The sequence below is a fragment of the Cervus canadensis genome, chromosome 3, assembly GCF_019320065.1.
Source record: "Cervus canadensis isolate Bull #8, Minnesota chromosome 3, ASM1932006v1, whole genome shotgun sequence".
In the NCBI taxonomy this organism is placed as follows: domain Eukaryota; kingdom Metazoa; phylum Chordata; class Mammalia; order Artiodactyla; family Cervidae; genus Cervus; species Cervus canadensis.
Genome location: NC_057388.1, coordinates 111,532,290 through 111,551,077, shown reverse-complemented (window position 1 = coordinate 111,551,077; position 18,788 = coordinate 111,532,290). Strand labels below are relative to the sequence as shown.

The 18,788-nt window shown below is 47.6% G+C and overlaps 1 long non-coding RNA gene across 1 annotated transcript; it reads left to right on the top strand.

The window, feature by feature from the left end:
- Window positions 1-14,530: 14,530 nt before the first annotated feature.
- On the top strand, window positions 14,531-17,574 carry LOC122438825. Its single transcript, XR_006268656.1, has 2 exons — window positions 14,531-15,115; window positions 15,970-17,574. It is a non-coding gene; the product is annotated as an uncharacterized LOC122438825 (long non-coding RNA).
- Window positions 17,575-18,788: the final 1,214 nt, after the last annotated feature.

Sequence of the window (18,788 nt, the reverse complement as noted above, 5' to 3'; positions counted from 1 at the left end):
AAGCCCAAAGATTAATACATGTCAGAGCTGATGAATGTTAGAGATTACCTAGGTCAATCTCCAAATCCTCTGAAGATGTGTGGCACCTCCAGATCATCGCAGAGCCAGGCCCTTTCTAGCACACCCTTGGCAGCCATCCTTCAATCATCCATTCAATAGTGACTGAGAATCAACTCATGTCAGGGGCCAAGAAAGGACCATGAGCAAGACACAGCCCTGCTTTCATGAAGTTTTTGGTCCAGCAGGAAATCACATAAGAACCGACAATCTGATAAATGTTGCAGAGGGTGAATGCAGGTGCTCTGGGAGCTGATGGTTTAGGGAAGACTCCCCTAAACAAGGGGTATTAGACATGAATGTGAAATGATGGGGAGCTGGTGGAACAAGGGGTAGGGAGAAGAGCTCCCCAGGCAGGAGGAACAGCATAGATAAAGTCTTGAATCGGGGGGAAATGTATAGTGTCAGGCACTAAAAGTCCAGAATGGCTGGAAGATTACGGTGAGGAGAAACATAGGGGACCGTTATGGAAGTTCCTGGAATCTTGGGCCTGGTGGTAGTAAGAAATTATTGAAATGTTTTAAGGAGAATGTGGTGTTTTCTTTCTTTTCTTTTCTTTTTTTAAAGTAACATATTCTGCTGTAGGAAGGATAGATTAGAAGGAATGCAGAAAGACCCTTTGGGGGCAGGCGACAGGCAGAGGTGGAAAATTTGACAAATCAAGCTAGAAAAGGATGGGAGATTCAATTAAGGAGTGACAGTTGAGACAGAAAGTAGAGTAAACATCATTCTGAGAACTTGATTCAACTTGACCATTCTCCTGAGAGGTTTTCCTGGTGGCTTAGATGGTAAAGAATGAGGGAGACCTGGGTTTGATCCCTGGGTTGGGAAGATCTCCTGGAGGAGGAAGTGATAACCCACTCCAGTATTCTTGCCTGGAAAATTCCATGGACAGAGGTGCCTGGAGGGATACAGTCCATAGAGTCACAAAGAGACACAACTTAGCAACTGAGTAGCAACTGAGTGCACAGGCTCCGTGTTTGTTCTAACTGAGATTACTGAGAGTGACGTAACCAGTTTTACATCTACCTAGAGGAGATTTGTCTCAAAGGACAAAATTCACAGTGTAACTGTTTCTAAAGTATAGCTCTCAACATATGTGTTTAAAAAAAAAAAAAAAAAAAAAACTACCATATTTTTAGAGCGGAGGTTGGCAAACTTCTGTAAAGATCCAGAAAGTAAATATTTTAGCTTTGCCATATGACATCTGTTCCATCTTCTCAGTTCAGTCATTGTATCCAAGAAGCACCACAGATAAAAGGTACATAAAAGAGCCTGTCTCAATAAAGCATTCCTTATAGACAAGGAAACCTGAATGAAAATAATTTTCATGCTGCAAATATTACTTTTAAGAATTATTTTCAACCATTTAAAGATATAAAAACCAGTTTTAGCTTCCAGGTCCTACCAGCACAATCTGGGAGCAGAATTTGGTCCATGCGATGTAAGATGCATGGCCTATTCTATCCAGTTATAGTGGAATCTCCCACCCAGAGAGATCATCATTCCAAAACAGAGTGATTGTGCTAGCCATGTGCTGAAACTATGAAACTTATTATCAAAAATCAAACACCATACTACCAAAAGCTGCCTGAGGTGTGAGCGGGCAAAGTCCTTCCCCAGGGATGCTCCGTCCACCGCCCCCTCCCCTGCTCATGCGTGGCCACCTTGTCACTGCCAAAATCTCGCCTTTTTCTACCCACCACATTAAAAAATATGGAGACGGAATTTTGGAGGAAGTAGATGGCTTTACTTCTCAGCTGGCCAAGGGGGACACAGTGGGCTAGCACCCCAGGAACAGGGCTCTGTCCCCACCTGGGGTAACTGAGAGACTGTATACAATCTGGGTCTCCTGGGTCCGTCAGCCTGCCACTTTCCTTCCAAAATACAAACAGCTCTAAGGGGTGACTTGCTACAAGAGGGTGCAGGGAGAGCAAAAATGTGGGACAGGATGAAAATTACATAGAATTAGGGGACTTCTGGTTACAGACACTACAGATTAGTAACACTTAAAACTAGGAGTGATTAACTCTTTGACGACCAGTCATGTTTCTTCTCTAGTCTCTTCGCTGTTTACTTTCCTTGTTCTCAGGAGAGGAAAAGCTTCATTTCTATTTTTGCTGCAACAACCTCATCTGTGCCTCCCCAGCCTCCAGCAGGGGGTGAAGCTGCCCTGGCTGGTACCCCCTTTCCTGGGCGCCCATCGAGTTCTGAGCAGCAGTTATTCTCTGGGCACAGTTCCTCATCCATCAAGTCAGCAGTACCTAGTGAGGCTCCTAGAGGGACAGAAGCCGCCTTTCCAGCCCCAGCCCTGGAGCTGACTCTCTGACGGCTGATGACCAGCCCTGTCGGCAGTGTTCTGTGCGCCGCGCACCCAAAGGGAGTCGGGACTGAGACCTGCCCTTCAGGCTCATCGCCAACAGTGTGGGTGACGGTGGTGTTTCAAATCACCCACCATCTTATTTTGGCAGCGGAAAGAACGCCTTCTACAAAACATTTATAAAGAACATTTCTTCGGCCCAGGGTGGGAGATCTGGGCCCTTTCACATCAGAGACATGGATCAAAGCATCCAGATCAAAGAATTGCAGGTGGGGCCTGCAATTGACCCCAAGTCGTAGTTTCGGGGCCGCCCCTGCGCTCTGCGGGCAGACGGTGAAGCGGCCTCGCGCGGTGTACCCCGGCTCTCGGGCTGCAGACGGGGCGGCCGGCGAGGCCAGGAGCGGAGGCGGCCCCGTGTCCCCGCCCGACGGCGCATCCGGCGGCCGCGTCTCCCCGACTGGGGCTGCCGCTCGGCCGGCCGCTCCGGGAAGCCGCGCCCGCGAGCCAGGCGACTCGCACTGAGAGCACGGGGCCGGGCGGGATCCGGAGTCTTGTCCCCGCAGGAACTCTGGGCCCCTGGCCGCCTCGGCGGGCGCGGGAACCCGGCAGCCGGCTGCGCCCCGAGAAGCCGGGAGGAGGCGAGGAGAGAGCCGGGCGGCCTCCGGGCCGCGGAGACGGGTCCCAATTCCCCGCGGACCGGGAAGGAGGATGACCCGGCGGCCCCGCCGGCGGCACAGCGGCTCCTCTGCCGGGCTAAGGACTTACGATCAAACGGGCTGGGCACCGCGGAGAGAAACTGCACCCGCTCCCCGCACGCGGCCACCGACGGGGCCGCGCGTCCCCGGCCCGCTCGCCTCCCTGGGCCCGACCTGGGGCCTCGGCCGCCTCCGCGGGAACGTGCGGGAGGAGGACCGGGAGAACCGGTGCGCGGCCTGTCCCCGAGCTCGGTCGCGGGGCCCAGGGCTCAGACGTGCGGGCGCCCGGGCCTCCCCCGCAGAGGACCCCAGCGGGAAGCTCCGGGGCTGGGGATCACCGAGGGGCGGGGCGGGAGGAGTCCCCCGGGCTCCGGGCTCAGCGCCGGTGCTCCTTTTCTCAGGAGCTTCTTGATCTCAGCGGCCCGGACCGCCCTCTGCAGTCCCTGCCAGGCTGCTGTTAAAACGTTGTGCTTTTGTGTTGAATGGACGCTACAGATCAGGATATCCCGCGGTAACTGAGAGTTAAAGACGATGGGACACTTGCACAAATAGGTGGTGAGAAGCTTCAGCATCTCAGGGACCCCCACACCCGCAGCCACATCCTGCCCACCCAGCTCCCGCCCTAGTGTCTGGGGTCCTCCTGCCTGAACCCTCAGAAGGCCTCGCTGTCCAGTGGATTCTGGGCCTGCGGTCACTGGGACCCTCGGGGCTCAGCCCTGTCTGTGCGCACCCCACACACCCTCCCCGACCTCATGTTTCAGGACACGGCCCTGACAGGTGTCATCCAAATACAGTCTGATCATTGTTTCTTGCTGGTGAAAAATTAGGAAAGCATTCTTCTAGGTCTGTTTATTCTGACCCGCATTATGACCCAATTGTTTTATTATCTGTATATCATATTTTAGTAGTTGATTATACTCTGAGCTGTTGTGAAGTTACTTTGTAATTATTTAAAGCAATTTTCTTTCAAGTTGTGCAGAATGAGTAGTGTGATCAACAGCTCCCCTCCCCCCAAAAGATGTCCGGGTCCTAATCCCCAGAACCTGTGACTGTGTTAGCTCACATGGCAAAAGGGACGTGTGTGGGTGTGGTTACAGAAAGGACCTACACCTGGGGAGGCCCTTCTGGGTTACTGGTGTGGGTGCAGTGTGGCCCCAAGGGTCCTCAGAAGTCAGAGCGGGAGTCAGGAGGGTCACAGCTGGTCAAGGAGACGTGCGGACACGAGCCACAGCGGGCCTGAAGTGGTTGCTGGGCCCACAAGTGAGCAGTGCGGTGACCCCTAAAAAGAACAGACTCCGATCCTCCAGAAGGAACGCAACCCCGCCGACACCTCGATGCGCACACAGCGAGATCCATATTGGACCTCTTCATAGGGATGAGAAAATGAGCTTGTGCTGGTTTGTTATACCAGCAATAAGAAATGAGCAGGCAGGGAAATGTATCTTTTTGAAGATACATGGGCCCCTACTGGTAGGAAGAATTTCTTCAAAATTTAACATCTTTTCTTTAAAAAATGTATCTTTTTAAAAGATACATGGCCCCCCTAGTGGTAGGAAGAATTTCTTTGTATCAGGGAGTTAGAATGAGGAAAGGTAATTCGATAATATGTATCCTCTGAAAAGCAATTCACAAGCCACTCTCCTGAGAGAGAGGGAAGGGAAGATGTGGGTAGATACGAAAGGCCCTCCCGGTGGGCAGGAAGGGACTGCAGGCAGAGGCACCTCAGGGAAACAGTGGGAGGGCTGTGTGCTGACTATCTCACTTAGATCTGGAGATGCTCTGGAGACAGCTGAGCTGAGAGGGTGAGGCCCAAGGGGGCTCCTGGGGCCTTGCACCTGCATCTTGACTGCCAGCTGAGCACTGTCCCGCAAAGATGAGCATGCAGAACCAGGGGGATCACCACTGGAAGAAGACAACATTAACCAGGGGAAAAATGACCTGATATCGCAACGTGTCCCATGTAAACTTAGTTTTCCATCTTTCTCTTCCTTCTGATACCTAGTTGAAAGTGACAGCAAAACGTTGTCAAATGCTGAGGTAAGAAGCCAGTCATTTTCAGCCCCCAAGCCTGAAGTAAACTGTGCTTGTGTGAGTCGGGGCAAATGCATTTAGAAACAAGGATGCTGGGTGGATGGACACAAGCTGGCTCTGAGTTAACAAACTTCCACATCCTATCGCTACCCTGTCTACTTCTGTGATTTTGGACAGGACACCTACTGTCTTTAATCACCTGTTTCTTTACTTCTAGAGCAGAATTGACAATCCTATTGCATCATAGAGCTGTGTGGGAAATTGCATGAGGTAAGACATATATTGGCACTTATATGAGGGTAGCTCAGTTTCGTTCAGTCACTCAGTCATGTCCAACTCTCTGTGACCCCATGGACACCAGGCCTCCCTGTTTATCACCAGCTCCTGGAGCTTACTCAAACTCTTGTCCATCAAGTCGGTGATGCCATTGAACCACCTCATTGGCTGTCATCCCCTTCTCCTGCCTTCAGTCTTTCCCAGCATTGGGGTCTTTTCCAATGAGTCTGTTCGTCACATCTGTGAGGGTAGCTAGCAGAGTGAGGGTTTCCTCGCATAGTGAGGGTAGCTAGCAACCCCCCAAATCCCAGGGAATGACTCGTGATACTGAGCACAGGGTGATCATGCTTAGCCTCCTTTGGATTCTGGTCCTGCTTTGGATTCTTTCCAGCTCTCTGGCCTGTTTCTACTTCTGCATCCCCCCTGATTCAAAAAGACCTTATTACTCTCAACTTTAAAAATCTACATCTTTCTCACTGTACAAGGTTGGAGGAGTTGGTGAGAAGCAGCCTTTCTCTGTGCCCACTCTGCGCCCTTTGAATTCCAGAAACAAGGTTCTGAGGCAGCTGACAGAACTCAGACTTCAGTATTTTCAGAAACCCAGCCAAGGTTGCAGAGCAAATGAGAGTGCCCACGGTTCAGATGCAGATGGCCCTGTCCTGGGCCTCAGACCCCCTGGAGGTCCACTTCCCAGTCTACTCAGACCCCTCAGCAGTTGCTTTCGTGTTGCTTTTGAAGTGACTTTATAGACTTCTTGGGCTTCCCTGGAGGCTCAGCTGTAATAAATCTGCCTGCAGTGCAGGAGATATGGGTTCCATCCCCGAGTCAGGAAGATCCCCTGGAGAAGGAGATGGCAACCCACTCCAGTGTTCTTGCCTGGGAAATCTATGGACAGAGGAGCCTGGAGGGCTACAGTCCATGGGTTCACAAAGAGTCAGACACGACTCAGCGACTAAACCACCACCACATTATTATCAAAGCAATCTATATTTTATTGTAGCAAACTTTGAAAAATATTGGTAACTATGAAAGATGACATTTAAATTTACCTGCATACAGCTCAGAAAATCTACTATCAGAGATGATCTCCCTCCATATTTTGGTTTATGTTATTTCCAATTTAAACATTTCCATGGTGTGAAAGTTGTTATACTTTGTTTAACCAAATCCTTATGTTGAGAGTAAATATTTCCAATTTAAACATTTCCATGGTGTGAAAGTTGCTATACTTTGTTTAACCAAATCCTTATGTTGAGAGTAAATATTTCCAATTTAAACATTTCCATGGTGTGAAAGTTGCTATACTTTGTTTAACCAAATCCTATTATGACCAAATAGTCAAAATATTTACCTAATTACTTGGTATAAATTCCCAGAGGTGAGACTTACAGTTTCCATGCCAAATAGAAATCATTTTTACAGCTTTTTGATCTGTATGTACAGTCAAAGGACCAAACAAGAAGGAATGCTGAATACTTAGATCTGCTAAGGATGATAGCTACAATCTTTGTTAAATTTGTGGGCTGTAATTTTATGAGGCTTTTGTCTCTTAATAGAAGACAAAATAATATGTCAGCCTTAATTTGTTGATGGAAGTTACTTTTTTATTCTATTTTCTAACAAGCATTTGTATTTCTTTATATGAACATTTCAGCTTATGTATCTTGCCAAACTTTTTACTAGATTACTTGTTTTATTACACACTTGTAGGAGTTATTTATTGGTAAAGTCAGACTTTTGTCAAATGTGTTCTAGTTTTCTGAGTTTGTAATTTTCCTTTTATGTTTTGATGTGTAAGTGTTTAGCAATGTTGTAGTAAAACCCATGAAGACTTTTCTATGTAGTTTGGCATTCAATGTAATGCTTATGTATTAGTTTTCTGGGGCTGCCATAACAAAATAGCATATCCCCAGAAGCTTGAACAACAGACATTTGTTTTCTTACAGCTCCAGAGGCTGGACATCCAAGATCATCATAGTGTGGTTGGGCTTGAGTCTCTCGAGGACTGGCTCCTTGACTTGCAGATGATCACTTTCTCTGGGTCCTCACTTGCCCCTTCCTCTGTGTACACCCATCCCTGGGGTTTCTTTCTGTGTTCAATTTCCTTTTCTTACAGGGACAAGAGTCATATTCGATTAGCACACAACTTAAAGGCCTCAATTTATTTACCTCTTTAAAAACTCTGTCTGTAGATACAGCCACATTCTGAGTCTCTGCAGGTTAGAACTTCAACACATCTACCCGGGTGGACAAACCCAGTCCATCAGAGTTTATCAAGGTCTTCCCCATCTCAAGCTTGCATATATATTTATATTTTATTATCAAGGTCTTCCCCATCTCAAGATTGCATACATATTTATACTTTATTCTTAAGGTTTATGATATCAAATTTTATATTAAATACCACTTGGAATTTATTTTGATGTGTGGCACAAATCTTACTCAGAAATAAAGTATACAAAGAAAAGCTTGTAGGTAACATAAGTTCATAATTTGCAGAATAATAGTAAAGCAAATTCTCATGTTCTCAACACCCACTCTCACTTAAAAAGATTCTAATTTTTCTGTATATCTCAATTCTATATCATTCCCTGCCTTTTATTTGAGATTTGCACATGCATATGAGTTCCTAAACAGTACACAGGATTTTCCTCTTTTGTCCCTTTATGTAAGTAGAATCACAGTGATTATCCTTTTGTGAAATAATATTTATTTTGTGTGTGGTATTGGTTTCTGAGGTTCATTTGTTCGTATGCATGCCATTGAATTACTTTTGCTGCTATATAGTAGTCCATACTTTAAATGTACCAAAATCTATCCATTCTATTGTTGCTGGATGTTGGAACTGTTTACAGCTCTTTGCTGTTAGGAATATCATTCACATGCATCTACTTTATGAGCTGGATGGGAATTAATGAAACTGAGGGTGTGAACTTGTCCAGCTGAGCTATGTTACAACAGTTGACATTCTGATTAACAAGGAATGACAGCTTCTCCTGTTCCACATCTGAGCCAACCTTTTCATAGTCACTCATAAATGTTCACTCAACTGTGAGGTATGAGATGGTGTTTTGTTGCAATTTTAATTAGTATTTAATTTATCACAAATGAAATTGATCACATTTTAAATGTTCATTGGAATTCCATGTTTCACCTTCCATGCAATGCCTGTTAATGTGTTTTTGACATCTACTTTTTAAAAATATTTATTGGTCAAAGATCTTTACACTTGTTGCACATGTCACTTCCCACTCCCTGGCTTTTGTTTACTCATTTTATGATGTCTTTTGATGAGCAGCTGTTGTTACTTGTAACATGGTCATATTTATCCATCTTTTGTTCACCCATTTGTTCGGCTTTTTAAAGAAGTCCTTAATCCTCTAGAGATCATAATAGCATTCTGTTATGTATGCTTCAGAAGGTTTCATGTTTTTTGTTGTCTTTCACACTTAATGTTTAATTTATCAATACGTTCAAATTAAGTTTCAATTTACCTGCAGTATATATTCGTGCCTTGTCTCTGAAGAAAAACAGCTTCTTTTCCAGCAAAGCCTGGGGGGAGAAGATAGCACCCTACCCTCTCCCCACATCTCCCTTCACCCACAGCCCCATCCCTAGAGGCTGTCAGAGATACAAAAAATTAAAGAGAAAATGAGAGAGCGGACAAGTGGACAGAGAAAGATGGAGCTGATGCTTTCCATGTGTGGTGTGGAAACTCTCCCCAAGGAGGGAGCTTTTAAGTAAAGGCCTAAGCCAGTGAAGGAATGAGCTATTTATCGCTGGAAGAGAAGCATGTTTCAGGGGAATCACAGAGAAAAGGGAAATGCTCTGTGCCTGGAGAGTGCATGGAGATTTCAAAGAATAGCCCAGGGTGCCATGTTATCTGAGCACCTGAGAGGAGAAAGGGGGAAATGAGGTTCATTTTTACAAATGTTCTTGCTCTTCACACTAGCTGCCTCCGCCTCCAGGAAAAAAAAGTCTCACTTTTAAAGACTCGCCTGAACCTCCCCTCCCCTATGAGACTGTCAGGGCTTCCAGACTCCTGGGCAGAGCAAGTGGACTCTCCACTGCCCTGTGGTGAGGGTTACTTTCTGTATTACCAGCAAAGAATGAGTTTCTCTAAGAGAGATTTTGTTTTTTATCACTAATGATAAAAATGTCCAATAAATATTGGATGAATTTACAAATGAATCCAAGAAGGAATGATGCTAACATCTTCTTCCATCTTCACCTTGGCCCATGAGAAACTGGGTATAGTAGGAACCCTGGGCTTCTGTTAAGAATAATCTAGTAATGGTCAGGTCAGTCTTTAACCTTGTAGGTAGGTCCTAGGAGTGAGACTCAGGCCAAAGCTTCCTGCCACCTCCCCTCAGTGAGAGTTGGTCACCGGTCAGCCCTTCTCTCTGTGTTCCCCCCAGTGGGTGTCAAGGTCTGCAGGCTCCATGGGCTGACCTGTCCACCTGGCTTGGCTGTCCCTGGCCATCCCAGATTCACAAGTGCCCGCCTGGTACAAGGACCAAGAACCTGGAGTCATTATCTGCTGTGAGTCAGAGCCCTGGGACCCCAGCTGATTCATGTTTGCTTCTGGTGACAAGGGCGTCTGCCTGCCCCTGAATAGAGGGGCTGGCCACGCCGCCCTGGTCAGATTCCCGCACAGACAGCCTCCTGTCGTTTCTCCTTGACTCAGCCTGTCCCTCTGCCTTACTGGGAAGTCCTGCCTGTCACTGCCACTTCTGTTCCTCACCCTGAATGAGGAAGTAGATAAGTTCTTATGATCCTGAGAATCACAAGTGGTGAGCTATGTGCCCATCCCTGGCCTTAGCACTCCAGGATGATCAGTGACCTACCCCACACTGCATACAGTCGATTCTTTCTGCCTGAGAGGAGGAGAGGGCAGACTTGGGGTGGGTCCTGAAGGTATGTACTGAGTCAGAGATGCCAAGGTCAGGCCTGGTTTTTCTGATGGGGAGTCTGAACCATCACTGAAAGACCACAGCCTTCCCCACAGTCTGGGGCTCAGGAAGCCCAGCCAGCCTGCGGGCCCTCTGCTGCCCCCAGGGTGAGCCCACAGACAGCTGCTCCAGGCTCCATGGGTTGCTCTCCTCTTGGGGTTTGCTGATGGTTTTGGTTCATTGATACCTTCACATCTCCTTGGACTGTTCAGCAGAAGTGATGCATACCTGTTCCCTGAGACGCTGAACACTAACTAGGAATTCCTCCTTTTCTGTGACCTGGAGTTTTGTAAGCACTCTAAATATCTAACAGAATCAGGTACAAAATGTCAGAAGAAGAATGAAAATAAAGAGAAATGTCATTCTTTTTTTTTTTTTTTTTTCTGGACTCAGTCTTTTAAAAGTTAACTAGTTTCTTTTGTCTGCTCCGGAACTTCACTGCTGCACACCAGCTTTCGGCAGTGTGGCCTTCATGCCTGCAGAGGTGCCTCTTCACTGCGCTGCCTGGGCTTCTCTCTGTGGTGGCTTCTCTCGGTGTGGAGCACCTGCTCCAGGGTGTGCACACTTCAGTAGTTGGGGTGCACAGGCTTCGTTGCTCTGTGGCATGTGGGGGTCTTCCCAGACCAGAGATGAAACCTGTGTCCCCTGCATTGGCCGGTGGATTCTTAACCACTGCACCACCAGGGAAGTCCCTGGACTCAATCTTTCTGAAAGAACTGAATTTTGTTTCAGAAGGGAAGTATAGCAGTGGCAAATGAGGCCAATGGTGGTTGGGGAACCTTTCAAGAACTACTCTAAAGGAAGTCCTAGGATGGCTGGAAACAGTACTCATGGTAAAACAAACAAAAAAAGAAGCCAGGCCCAGAATTAGAGCTGCTGGGGGAGAGGATGGGGCGGTGCTGGGCCTCTGGACACCCTCTTCTCTTTCACATCAGCTGCTGCCCACAGACATCATTTAGGACAATAACCCTGAGGGGAGGGAGGCTTGGCAGGAGATTAGTTGGGGAGGGAACCCAAGGTTTCTCACCACATTGGGGAGAGTTTCTCATTCTCCTGGGGTCACTAGATCATCTGAGGTATTTATTTCAAGGGCTGAACTTGTGGTTGAGGCCTGAGCTCTCTTACGAAGACAAGAGAGTAGGTGGGACTTGCACTCAGAGGAAACACACCCTTCTGGGACAATGGGAAACCTGGAGATGAGCAGGGTGAAATGAAACAAATGATTATATTTGTTATCTTTAAGAAGATGGAGAATGTCAACTAAATGTCAGAATACGTTTTGAGTGAGCACACAAATTTGTTCAATGAAGAAAGTAATTAGCTTAATTTTTCTTCCTTGGAGACAAATACTTTCCTATACAAAAATTATGAAATGAAGAATGTTTCTGCCAATAATATTTAGTTGGGCAGAAATCCATGTAGTATTTCACCAATGCCTCTGAAGCTGTCAACTAAATTTCACCCCAAATTAAACTTCTTCTGCATTTGATGAGTCTGCCGGCCCTGTGGGACTATGACACCCACCAGGGGCCTTATGGTGTACATGCTCCTGCTTATTTCCTGTGCAAGGGGCTTTGAGAGTGTATCTGTGTGACCAGAGTGCCTGAACGTCCACCAAGACATGACCCCTTGGATTGTTTCACCCACCAATGAAAAGGTTGAGAGTGGCTTGGCAACATATCTGAGGCCAAGGATGATGGACCTAAGGTTAGGGTTCCAAAGTTGCCTGATTCCCACATCGGAGGAGTCAAGATGACTGAAGGCAGTTGCATCCAGAGGGTCAGGGGAGGGCACAGCAGGAAGGACGGGGGACTCTAAACCACTTCGGTGGGTATTGGAGAACAAAGTTTGATGCATTTGATCAAGAATTAGTTATGGAAATGTTTGAGACTGGTGTTTGTTCTGTGGAGTCAAGATTCCCCAAGTGATCACCATGACGGTTTCCTGGGATTTGGTGTAAGTATCAGGAATTGAATATTAATTAAATAACTCTGAACAAATAGGTCTAATCAGAGGATAACAGCTCGTGGTTTTCATTTTTTTCTGTTCGAAATGGAAACATTACTACCCTGTTTATGTGGGGAGTAGTCCATAGTGTTTTACCTTTGACCCCAGAGAGAGGAGGGTTCAGCATATCTCTGCATGCCTGTGGTTTGGTAGGAGGCCACCCCCCCCCCAGGTGAGTGGTTGGGGACTCATGCCTGGGGTATCTAGCAGGGCTCTGGAGGCTTGGCTCTCATGACTGTTTCCTGTCTTCTCACTTTATCTGGTCAGTATTTCAACCGTCCTGCATGAGGATGCAGAGGAGGATGGTGGTGGCTGAGTCTTGACATTGAAACAATGAGACACTTGCTGTCATTCCTGGTTTGATCTGTGTCTTGCCAAATTGTTCAGCTTCTCCTTTCAGCCTGGATCTTCTAACACCACCCAGGAAATATTAATGCCAGTACCATCCACCACTCTGTTAGGCATATGGCAGCTCAGGGACTGATATGGAAACAGCCTCTTTCTATCATTCACACCCACTTGCTACAGCATCCGTAAAGGCTGTGACTTTAGAGGACAGATGGGAGAAGTTTCTATTAAAAGGAAAAAAAAAATGCATCCCTCAGGCTCACTGGAGAAAAATCCCCTGATTTACCATGTGAAGGGCTACCATGGCCTCAGGTGTGTAGTGAGCATAGATGACAGTGATGAGTGTGAAAGAAGTCTCCAAACCAGGAGAACAGGCATGTCGTCGGGTGAGCCCCATGTGACAGAAGCTGGGGCAGAGGTGGGTGATAGGCAAAAAAGAGTCATGAGGAATCATTTAGTTTTCCTGATTTTTAAAAATAGTAAGCTTTTATACTATATTTGAACATATCGGTAGCTACAGGAAAAGATAAATAAATTTTCCTCACTAACTTTTCCACAATAACTCAGTTTCATTCTGTGTTCTTTAACTTTGTTCAGATTTGAAAATTGAATGCAAGGTGTGCAGATTCTTATTTCTTAATGGTGACTGTGTATTGAGGAGAAAGGGTAGAGTGGAATGAATAAAGCAAGGGGCGCTGGACAGCAAACCACAGACTAGGGAGCTCCAAGCCCGCACTCTCCACAGTGAAATCGGTAAAACAGGCTCTGTCAGTGCAGAGGACCCGAGAAGTAGCAACAGTGATCTCTTTTCTGCTCCCACCATTGCCAGCCCTAGCAGGAGTACAGATTAGCTCCTGGGTATGTGTGCGTCTCTATGTTTGTATGTGTGTGTACTTCATATTCTTCCTGCCACAGAAGTGAGCCTGGATACTTCAAGTAAGCAACGGCCGTGTCATGCAAGCAGCACCGTGGACTCTGTTGCTCTCGTGTCTTTGGGAGTTGAGTGCACACAGTTAGTATAATGAGTCCAGGTGCAAACTTCCCATTTGTCCCCATGGTTCATACCTGTTTTGCGAGGGGAATGGTTTTCCCTTCGGATATCAGCTCAAAGCTTATGGAGGGAAGGACTACACGGTGTATGTTAGAGCCAGCATCTCTGAGCCTGGATGATGGGCAAACCAAGTGAATTGCTACAGGCTCCTGATATGAAGGAAGAGACTGTGGACATAGGGATCCCAGGCCTGCAGAGTCAGAGTTCTGATTGCCGGCAGTGGCTCTGGGTGTTAGTGGAGCAGAGAGGTGGAGGGGCTGAGATGCCAACTGCCTGTCCCAAGACAATAGTAAGAGGGAGCAGAAAAGCACATAGTGTGGCCCATCTTTGTTTCTAGCACACTTATCTTTCTGTCTAGACTCTAGTCTATACGGAAGCCTTGATTCTTGCTTTTTAAAATTGCTTTAGCTGTTCTCTTTACTTTTCCACTTCATTTTTCAAAAACACAAGTGCATATATCTGCACCACTGGAAGCGCTAAAACTTTCTATTTTCACTTAACAGTTTGCCATCTGCATCTTTTCAAGTCAATACCTATAGATGTAACTCATTATATATATTTTTTTAAAAAAAAAGCAATAAACCAAAAAGCAAATTGATTGTCTTGTGCTATGTAAGTGCAAGGAAAATTTAACTGCTTCTTTTCTATGTTTAGTAAATAATCTGTTATAAAGTAATGCTGATATCAACATTCTTATTATACAGGTAGTAGCACAAATGTTCCCGCAAGCACCTTTCTTGTCATCTGGTTTTGCTTGGTAAAGACCAATTATGTAAAGACCAATTACGTGGTCGGATTTTCAATGGTTTACCTTATGGTTTTTGAGCCTTGCTTTTTTTTATACTTCAGTAACATCTGAACTCTGAAATTACAGTCAAATGTCTTCGGCGCTTGCTTTCTTTCTGTTTTACTTTCACTGTTTCAGCTTACAGTTCCCACAGCCCAATCCCCTGCAGAATCTCCCTTGTTCAGGTTGGCCTGCGGCCCTGCAACCTCGCGGGGAGGGCCTCTCCACCGCAGTCTCCCGCTCTCGCCCGCCCTCGTCTGTTGCCGGGGCAGCTGCGCGTCGCCGCATTGCGCTGTTCGAGCCGGGCGCCCCCTCCGAGGCAGAGGCCCTGGGTGAGCTCGGGTGTTCGGGCGGCCGATGCCGCTGCGGCCTGCCGGCGACGCGACTCGTTTCGTGGACGCTCGAACCGTTTGTCGGGCGCCCCTGGTGGCGGCTTTCAGATTGTCCCTTCCCTTCGGCGACCTTCACAAGGGCTGCTATTCAGCTGGCAGATATGGAGCAGAGCTCCAGATGCCGGCAGCACTGGCGGCGGTAACCCCGGTGACGCAGAGGCCTGAGTAGATCTGCTCCTGCTGAAGATTGCTTCTGCAGGTCTGTGTGAGGTGCCCTGACGCTACGGGCTTAGGGGGTGGGATGGCAGTTGCTCTGGTCGACCAGTATTTCTCCGCGCTATTTCGTCCGTTGGGGCTCAGGAGAGGACTGGGAGAGGGTCTTCACGCCGGAGCTCCTGTGGCTGGGTGGCCGGCCACCTGTGTCGCTGTTAGGCGCGTTCATTTCGCCTCGGCGATCACCCCGCTCCAGGCTCCGGCACTGGGCAAGCACGGCCGGGTCCGTGCTCGGAGAGCTCGTTAGCGGGTGCGCTGGGGCTTCGTCTCCGCGGCCTGGACGCGTCCTACTCCCGCTGGCTTTGAACGCGCAGATTTGCATGGCGAGGACGGGCCGTGACCCTCACAGCGGGAAGGCGGTCCGGGTGTTACCTCCGCCCGCGGGGCCCGCCTGGGCTACTGCTTGTGGCCAGGAGTGAGTGATCGTGCCTAGTGTGGAGTTTGTCACATTTTCCAGTTTTCCCGTCTCGGTTAGAAGTAGCCATGTGTCTCTATTTGCGGACGGGGCTGGGTTCCGCCACCCGTTCCTGGATTCCGGGCGTCCTATCCCGGAGTTTGGTAAAGCCAGATGCGCGGAACAAAGCGGCGCTGGGCTGTGTGCTCGGCCAGCACCGCGGTCCCTGGGCTCGCTTCTCCAAGCTGCGCGTCCTCGCCCCCTGGGGTCCCAGGTTCGTCCCAGGGCCGGGCGGCGGGGAAGCTGCTCCACGTCGGCCACTATCGTGTTACCGAGCTCTGTGATAGTCCTAGGCCGGGCTGCGCTTTCCCGGGGAGCCTGTGGCCCCTTCCGTTCCCCTTGACGGCCCGGAAGTTGTGTGAACACACACGGTTTTCTCACTCCAGGTGACAACACGGAATGTCAACAACGGGTGAATAGGGCGATCGCCCAAAGCACGGCTCCAGTCCTGCCCGGTCGCGGTGGTCAGAGGCGCCAAGTATCTGAGGCCCAGAAAGGGACCTGTGCCGTCCGCTGAGGTACCAAAGAGACGCGAGCCTGGCGGAGTCTTTAGTGCTTGAAGAACTTCTGAACTCGCGTTGACGGGAGGACGCGGGAAACAACGCAATCTGCAGGGGACTCCGAGGAAATGAGTGAGGAGCGGGTGTACTGTGCCTTTGCATCCTTGCATTGGCTTTATCCTGGTGGCATTTAAGCTATTTGGCTGTAACCAGGCCATCAGCGCTGAAAGGTCGACCAGATAGCTTGTGGCTTTGAAATTTGCTGTATGAAGAATTGCAGTTGTTCAAAAATATTGAAAGTATAATTATTAACATTACTATTATTACTCAGCGTTACTTATTACCATTGTCTGTAATTAATGATAACGTTTACCCACAGAATAGCGAGCTGATTTGTTGAAATGACGAAAGAGGAGTTTTGGTGTGTTTAAATATTTTTTAAACGCAAAGAAAACTCTCTCTACAACCCACAAGGCCCTGCCCCATGCCCGGCAGCAACCATTGTGGAACTCCAGACCCCCAAACTCTGCAGCAATAGGCCCCAAGGCCAGGTGTCGGTGGGGGACTGTTTCCTCCTGTATCCTTCCCAATTAGAAGGTGGGCGGAGGCGGGGGCGGGGGGAGAAATACGTTCCTCTCAGCAATCCCATGGATCCCCCTCTTCCCCTCAGCCTGCCTCCAGCTTCCCTACATCACAAGCCCTGAGAAGGACATGCCCTTCCTATTTTGCTATCACTCCTATGTGTACCCTTAGTCTCAGCCTGATGCAAGTGGTGCTGGCTGACCCCTTGCAATGCAAAGAGTAGCTACTAAATGCACTTACTGATCTGTATTTTAAAATCTTCCTAGACATGATAATAGAAGCATAATATTGAGTCAGGAATATGTGACATTATTAACGGATTTCCTTACTATTTAGACAATAAATACAGGGCTCCTTATAACTTTTCCATCCTAAAACTGAAGCTATTCAAGGAGGGGGAAGAGGCTCAAGAAGAAAGTGATATATACAAATATCACATAAATAAATATGGCTAATTTGCTCTGTTGTAGGGCAGAAACCAACACAAAATGGTAAAACAATTTCCCACCAATGGTAAAACAATTTGCCACGAATTTAAAAAAAAATTGTTTAAGAAAGAATACTAAAGCTATTTGAATACCTTTTGTATGCAAAGACATATTTTCACATTACTTTTTTCACAAAGATACAGTTCAGTATTACTTTTCTCACTTTCTTAGTAGAATTATAATGACAAGAATGGGGTTATTGATATCTTTTAAAAATTGCTCTCTAGAAATGTACCCAATGTATGTGTGTCATGCTCATTAGCCTTAATTGCCACATTTTGAAAAAAAAATTAATGTAGAAGGAATTGGTTTATTTCTTGCTTGTGAGACCAGTGTTTTGTTTTTGTGTTTTTGTTCACTATGGAATCACATGTGTGTCCTTAGACTGATATTCAATAAAGGCTAAAAGAATCATCAGGCAGCTGTGGAAGTTTCTGAGTTGCTTTCTCTTTTCTGCTGTGCTGCCACACAGATTATAGCCTCCCTGGCATCCCAACTCACCAGTGTTCTCAATTCAGATTGTTGCCAGATTGTTTATGGAGCCTACTACCTGCAGCTGCAGCGTGAAAACCGCCTGAAGGCAGGAGGCTGTGGAGTCATCAGGTTGATATGTGTGTTCACTTTCAGTCGAGGAACCTAGCCCTGGAACCCTATCTGCCTGCTGTTCAGGGTCTGAGAAAAGTTGTTTCATGTATTTTGTTCAGCTTTCTCATTCGCAATGGTAGATGAAAGTCTAGACAGTGTTCCTCTCAGCGTTGCAGGAAGGGGAACCCTTTCCAGGGCCCTACACTGGGCTCACACATGCTGACAAAGCAAGAGACTTGGTTGGGAAGAGGTACTCAGGAGGACAGAAGCAGAGTAAGGAAACCCAAGGGGATGTCTCTGCAACGTGACTTGCAGTCTGGGTTTTATGGTGATGGGGTTAGTTTCCAGGTTGTCTCTGGCCAAACAATCTGACTCAAGGGTCATTTCATGCACTTTGTTCAGCTTTCTATGACCAGTAGTAGGTGAGGAAGTCCAGAAACACCTTCTTGCATTTTACAAGCAGAAATCATATTTCATTAAGAGAAAATATACCTTTGAAAAAATAATTAAAAATCACCTAACACATATGCTTGAAGGTTACTATTATTTCATATTCTTTGTTTCGCTCCTGAAAATGGTAAAATGAAATATCAGGAGACACAATAAGATGGCTTTTTTCACCACTAGAAAAAATAGGGGCCCCCTCCAATTCAGGGTGTCTTGGTGGCCAGGCGCCAGCCCTGCTGACCCAGGAGCCAAGTCACCCCGCTGGGGCCGCCCGACCACCGGCGACGGCCCCTCAGGGACACAGGGTCCCCAAAGGGCATCCGCACTAGCGGCGCTGGGCCGACAACCTTGCCCTCCGGGGAAGACGTTGAAGGGAGACGGACATGCAGCTCCCCCGTGCGCAGAAGCAGCCCCTGGGTCTCTGCAAACAAGGCCTGTAAGGCATGGTTCCGGCGAGGCAGAAAAGGAAAGACGACCTCAACAGAAGTAGGTTACCTTTATTCAGGCAAGGAGGGGCGACAGTCGGCCTAATGACCAGGCTGAGCGCCGAAAGGGATCAGGGAGGCTTCATACTTATAGGGAGGTTTGTGGAAGCGATAAGGG